Source organism: Monodelphis domestica, chromosome 4 (genome assembly GCF_027887165.1).
Source record: "Monodelphis domestica isolate mMonDom1 chromosome 4, mMonDom1.pri, whole genome shotgun sequence".
Taxonomy (NCBI): domain Eukaryota; kingdom Metazoa; phylum Chordata; class Mammalia; order Didelphimorphia; family Didelphidae; genus Monodelphis; species Monodelphis domestica.
In genome coordinates this window covers 262379046-262385903 of record NC_077230.1, presented here as the reverse complement: position 1 = coordinate 262385903, position 6858 = coordinate 262379046, and the positions used below count along the sequence as shown (strand labels likewise).

The window sequence follows — 6858 nt, the reverse complement described above, 5'->3', positions numbered from 1 at the left end:
TTTGATGAAACATCCTTCTGTATCAGCTTTCAGTGACTCAGCAGAGGAAGTGAAGGTAGTTCAGAAGGATAATTAATTGGACCTCCTTTGCCACCCTGAACCATCCAAATACAGTAGGGAGATTCAGATAAACTTATAAGCCCCCCACTCCCACCTGATTACTTGGATAGTGATGGTGATGATAATGGTGATGGTGGTGGTGGTGATGATGATGAAATGCATTATGAAATTACAAATTTCCTGATGTTCATAAATACAAAATAAATACAAAATACAAAAATTCCTGATGTTCATAAAATCATTCTACAGTATGGCAGCAAAACACATTCTACCTTAGTTTTAGATCCTTCAGGTCCCCTTTTGGTAAAAGGATTTGGTTATAATGTTAAATTTGGGAATTTTGCAGGGACAAATACTTTCAAGCTTTTTGATCTCTTCAACCCTTTGATTGTCACCAAACTAAGTCACTGTAGTACAGTAACACAAAGGATGTGATGCTTGTGTAAGGAAACTCTCAGGCCAAAGTTTCCCAAGTGATGAAATGTGTGAAAGGAGCCCAGTATATTGTGGATATGTCCAACACTGAGGTTCATGGGGCAGTGTCAAATACTGGCTGCCATCATCCCACAATACAGGAAGAATTTTTATCTTGTTTAAATGATGAGACCACATGAACCTGGGCAGAGGACAATGATCAAAAGCATAAAAGTGTGTTTAAAGCAAGAATAGATCAAAGAAGAAAAAAGTAATTCTGACCACTTTTACATACATTAGAGATGGGAAGCTTATAGCAAGTGGCTGCAGGATGGAAGCAAGATGGGATTTGGTATGAATGTTCACAAAAAATCCCACTGTAGTCAGGCCTATTATTATGGTACATATACATCCTATGTGACATTTTCCAATGATGGCACTGTCCTTGACTCTCAGGGAAGGGATAATGCTTTAAATCTGTGGGAAAAAAAATCAAAAATGTAAGAAACCACTTTCAACTTCAAATCTTTCTACCTTCTTTTCAATGATAAATTGCTGCTTTAGTCCAAATGATCAGCTTTTGGTCACTGGAAAATCTTAAGAACAAATGTAGTTGTGGCAGACTTGTTTGTTTTCTGTTTTTTGAGTACCAGACATTCTATAAAGTATATGAAATCAATGTCACTAACACAGGTGTGGTATGCTGCCTGTGGCATCCCAAGTTAAGCTAGACCATGGTTGGAACTGGAACTGGATTGGCTAAAGTATATTATGATCCCAACAAGAGTCAGAAGGGAGCAAAATTATGTGTAGTTAAAAACAGATGGAAGGCTTAGATAAGCTGACACTTGCCAGGATCCATCATAATTCCTATACCCAAACAGCCTGGATGGATTCTGTCCAAAGGAGGGACAGAGGAGAAGTTCTGCTCTTTGCAAGGCTCTGTGCTTAGGCATTGGATGGAGTTCCTAACATCATGGAAATTATACCTTAATAGGGGAGATACTATAAATATACAAATAGCCATAAAGCATGGAAGGATGACATACATGTCATAACAGGGGAACAAAGTGGTTTCCCTCCTCACCACCTGTTTTCTGCCCAAACACATGCACACATTGATAGTAACCTTCCCTATTACTTTGTCCTTCCCTACTGCAGTTCTCATGTCTTATCATTTATTATATATATTTTCATATATATTCTAGCAACTTGAAGGGGATCTTATTCCTCTTCTGGACTATAAGCTATAGGTCAATAGAGACCTTATATTTTTCTTTTTTTTTAAATAATATTTTATTTGATCATTTCCAAGCATTATTCATTAGAGACAAAGATCAGTTTCTTTTCCTCCCCCCCTTAGCCGACGCGTGATTCCACTGGATATCACATGTGTTCTTGATTCTAACCCTTTGCCATGTTGTTAGTATTTGCATCAGAGTGTTTATTTAGAGTCTCTTCTCAGACATGTCCCCTCAACTGCCGTAGTCAAGCAGTTGCTTTTCCTCGGTGTTTCCACTCCCACAGTTTGTCCTCTGCTTGTGGATAGTGTTTTTCTCCTAGATCCCTGCAGATTGTTCAGGGACATTACACTGCCACAAATGGAGAAGTCCATTACGTTCGATTATACCACAGTGTTTCAGTCTCTGTGTACAATGTTCTCCTGGTTCTGCGAGACCTTGTATTTTCTACACTTTGTATCTTTTTCAGTGCTTCATTCAGTGTTGTTTGTTGTTATTGCTATAAAAAATGAGACTAACTTTTTTAATGGAACTTGGAAACTCTATAGCTTTTGTAGAGCTAAAAGAGATTTCTTGGCCAAAATAGGATTTAAACTTAGATACATAGACTGTGAGTAGATGATAGGCAGCTTTAAAATCCACCCAGAGAGAAAAGATTAGACAATACAAAAGGCAGTAAGGAGCCATTGGCTTTTTTTGGGGGTCAAGATGGTGGCTTAGAGACAGCAGCAATTTCCTCTTTAAACCCTTCCTCACCAAGCAAAAATACAATGCTTCCAGGGGACTGGAAACCAAATCTAACAACAGGACAGAACTAGGGAACTCTCCTCCTGGACCCAACTTAAAAGGTATGTCTCTACATAGCCTGAATTCTAGAACATGCAGATTTAAGGGGAAGGAAGAAGGAAGGTCCCAGGACCCCTTCCCCACCTACAGCACTGAGCTTCCAGCAGTGGCTGGACTCTCTGGGTGGACAAGGGCTCTAGTCCAGAGAGAGTACATTGCTGGCAAAGCTGTGACTGGCTTAGGGCATAGAACACAAGAGGTGTAGAGGCATCTGGAGGAGAAACACAGAGCAGGCAGTCTAGTCACAGCCAAGATGCTCCATCTTGCCCCCCCTCCTTCTCAAGGTTTTGGCCTCAGGGCACATCCAGCTTTGTGGATAAACTCCTTCAGAGTCTTCAGAGGGAAGGCAATCTCAAGCTCTAACACCCCTCCCCCACAGACTAATCTGAGAGTCTTGCTGACTAAGCTCCAAGGGCAAAAAATACAATAAATTACAGGCAACCACCTTGACAACAGAGTGGGAAGCCCAACTCTTTTCAGCTTCTGCTGTCAGCCAGGGAAGATCTGACTAGCCTAATCAATCACCAGAACAGAGAAGAAGACACTTCAGGACAGAACAGCCCAAACCCACAGATCCAACACATAATGAGAGGAGAAAGACTACAGGCAACTATGGGGGAGGGCAGGTGGGGGGGGGAAGAAGGGGAAAAATATCAGTAAACAACAGAAAAAGAAGAAAGAAATTACAATCGACAGCTTCTATCCAGGCAATGAACAAAGAGCAAATGGAACAGGGGAGGATCAAGGTATACCAAGCAAAAACATAGAAACTCCAGCAAATTAGACACAGGCTTTGGAAGAACTCAAAATACAATTCCAAAAACAATTAAGAGAGGCTGAAGACAACTGAAAAAAGCACTTAAACACAAAATAAATCACCTGAAAACAGAAAAGTAGTGTCTTAAAAGCAAAAATTAATCAGCTTGAAAATGAGGCAAAGGAGATGAAAGATCAGAAGAAGAAGGATGACCAAAAAGCCAGGGATGAAATTCAGGCTTTAAAAACTAGAATCCAACAACTAGTAGCAAATGACTTCACAAAGCAGCAGGAAACTATAATTCAAAATCAAAAGAATGAAAAAAATTGAGGAAAATATGAAACACCTCATCCACAAAACAGAAGATGGAGAAAACAGGTCTATCAGAGACAACTTAAGAATCACTGGACTACCAGAAGATCATGACAAAATAAAAAGGCTGGACATCATTCTATAGGAAATTATCCAAGAAAAAACTGCACTGACATTCTAGAGCAAGAGGGAAAAGTGGAGATTGAAAGAATCCACAGATCACCTCCTATACTTAATCCCCAACTGACACCACCCAGGAATGTAATAGACGAATTCAAGAACTACCAGACCAAGGAAAAAAAACTATTACAAGCTGCTAAGAAGAAGTTATTTAGACACCATGTAACTACAGTTAGGAAAAAACAGGATCTGGCTGCATCTACACTGAAGGACCTAAAGGCACAGAACATGATATTCCGGAAAGCAAGGAAACTAGATCTACAACCAAGAATCAACTACCCATCAAAACTGACTATATTCTTGCGGGGAAAGTATGGTCATTTAATAAAATAGAAGACTTCCAAGCATTCATAAAGAAAAGACAGGACTTGAACAGAAAATTTCATGTCCAAACACAGAACTCAAGAGAATCACCAAAAGGTAATTAAGAAAGGGGGGGAAAACAATAACAAAATAACAAAAAAAACCCCAACAATTATTTTTAAGGGACACAATAAGTCAGAATGATTTTATCTCTACAAAAAAAGAGGATATTGATAACTCTTAAAAATTGTTATTATCATCTAGGTAGCTAGAAGAATTATACTTAGAGGGAATAGTGACAAATGGTATAGGATGAAATGCCAAGACATATATATATATATATGTGTGTGTGTGTGTGTGTGTGTGTGTGTGTATGTGTGTGTGTGTGTGTGTGTATGCACATGAATATAAGCATTTATATAAGTAGAGTTAAAAAAAGAGGTTACCAACAGAAATGGGAAAAAAAAACAAAATGGGTTAAATTTATATATCATAAAGAAGCACATGGCAGGAGTAGGGGAGTACACCAATACACTGGAAGGGTAAAGAGGTTGGAGACAGGAAATAGTTCTTACCTGCATTGAAATTGACTCAAAGAGGGAAGAACAATCAGATCCATTTGGACAGAGAATTGATTTGAGCCTCATAGAGAAGTAGAAGGGAAACAAATGGACTGGTTAGGAGGGAAACAATACAAAGGAAGGAGAGGGTGGGGAGTAGATAAAAAAGACCTAAAGAAAAATAAGAGGGGAATAAGAATGGAGGGGGGTAGAAAGGGAAGCAAAATAAGGGTGGGAAATAGGGGGACTGATTAAAAACAAAACACTGGTGTAGAAGGAAGTAGTGAAAGAAGAAAGGGCAGGAGGAGTAGTAGAAATCAAAATGTTGGTAAATACACATCTGGTAATCATAACTCTGAATGTGAATGGAATGAACTCACCCATAAAATGAAAGCAAAGAGCAGAGTGGATTAGAAAACAAAATCCTACCATATGTTGTCTATTTGGAACACACATTAGGAAGGTAGACACTCACATGGTGAAGGTAAGTGGATGGAGCATCAACTGAGGAAAAGAAGGCAGGAGTCACATTCATGATATCTGGCAAAGCCAAAATAAAAATAGATCTAGTTAAAAGAGATAGGGAAGTTAATTACATCATAATAAAAGGCACTGTAGACAATGAGGAAATATCAGTACTCAACATATATGCACCAAATGGCATAGCATCCAAATTTCTAAAGGAAAAACTAGTGGAGCTCAAGGATGAAATAGAAAAACTATACTAGTGGGAGACCTGAACTTTCCTCTATTAGAACTAGATAAATCAAACCAAAAATATCTAAGAAAGAAGGAAGAGAAGTGAATGGAATCTTAGAATAATTATAGTTAGTAGATATATGGAGAAAAATAAATAGGGACAAAAAGGAATACACCTTCTTTTCAGCATCACATGGTAAATTCACAAAGATTGACCATGTAGTAGGGCATAAAAACATTGCAAACAAGTTCAAAAGAGCAGAAATAATAAATGCAACATTTTCAGATCACAATGCAATAAAATAATAATTAGTAAGCATACGTGGAGAGGCAAATCAAAAGTTAATTAGAAATTAAATAATATGATTCTCCAAAATCAGTAAAAGAACAAATCATAGAAATAATTAATAATTTTCTTGACGAAAATGACAATGATGAGACATCCTTTCAAAATTTATGGGATGCAGCCAAAACAGTACTTAGGGGAAAATTTATATCCTTGATTCATATATTAACAAATTAGGGAGGGCAGAGGTCAATGAATTGGGTATGCAAATTAAAAAAATCTAGAAAGTGAACCAATTAAAATTCCTCAGATGAAAACTAAATTAGGGATTCTAAAAATTAAAGGAAAAATTAATAAAACTGAAAATCAAGGAATTATTGATTTAATAAGTAAGACCAGAAGCTGTTACTCTGAAAAAAAAAACAAATAAAATAGACAAAGTACTAGTCAATCTAATTGTAAAAAGGAAATAAGAAAACCAAATTGACATTATCCAAGATGAAAAGGGAGACCTCACCTCTAATGAAGAAGAAATTAAGGCTATCATAAAAAAAACTATTATGCCTAATTATATGATAATAAATATGGCAATCTAGGTGATATGGATGAATATTTACAAAAATATAAATTGCCTAGACTAACAGAGGAAAAATAGACTACCTAAACAATCTCATATCAGAAAAAGAAATTGAACAAGTCATCAAAGAACTCCCTAAGAAAAAATCCCTAGGCCCAGATGGATTCACAAATGAATTCAATCAAACATTCAAAGAACAACTAATAGCCAATATTATACAAATTATTTGACAGAATCAAAGAAGGAGTTCTACCAAATTCCTTTTATGACACAAATATGGTATGGATTCCAAAGCCAGGCAGGTCAAAAATAGAGAAAGAAAACTATAGACCAATATTCCTAATGAACATAGATGCAAAATCTTAAATAGAATACTAGGAAAAAGACTCCAGCAAGTCATCACAAGGGTTATTCATTATAATCAGCTGGGATTTATATTAGGAATGCAATGATGGTTCAATATTAGTTAAATCATCCACATAATTGATCATATCAGCAAGCAAACCAATAAAAATCATATGATTATCTCAATAGACACAGAAAAAGCCTTTGACAAAATACAGTACTCATTCCTATTGAAAACACTAGAAAGCATAGGAATAGAAGGGCCTTTCCTAAAAATA

The 6858-nt window shown here is 36.8% G+C and overlaps 1 pseudogene; it reads left to right on the top strand.

The window, feature by feature from the left end:
* Positions 1-279: 279 nt before the first annotated feature.
* On the top strand, positions 280-1820 carry LOC100618987 (WD repeat-containing protein 70-like; annotated as a pseudogene).
* The last annotated feature ends 5038 nt before the right edge of the window (positions 1821-6858 follow it).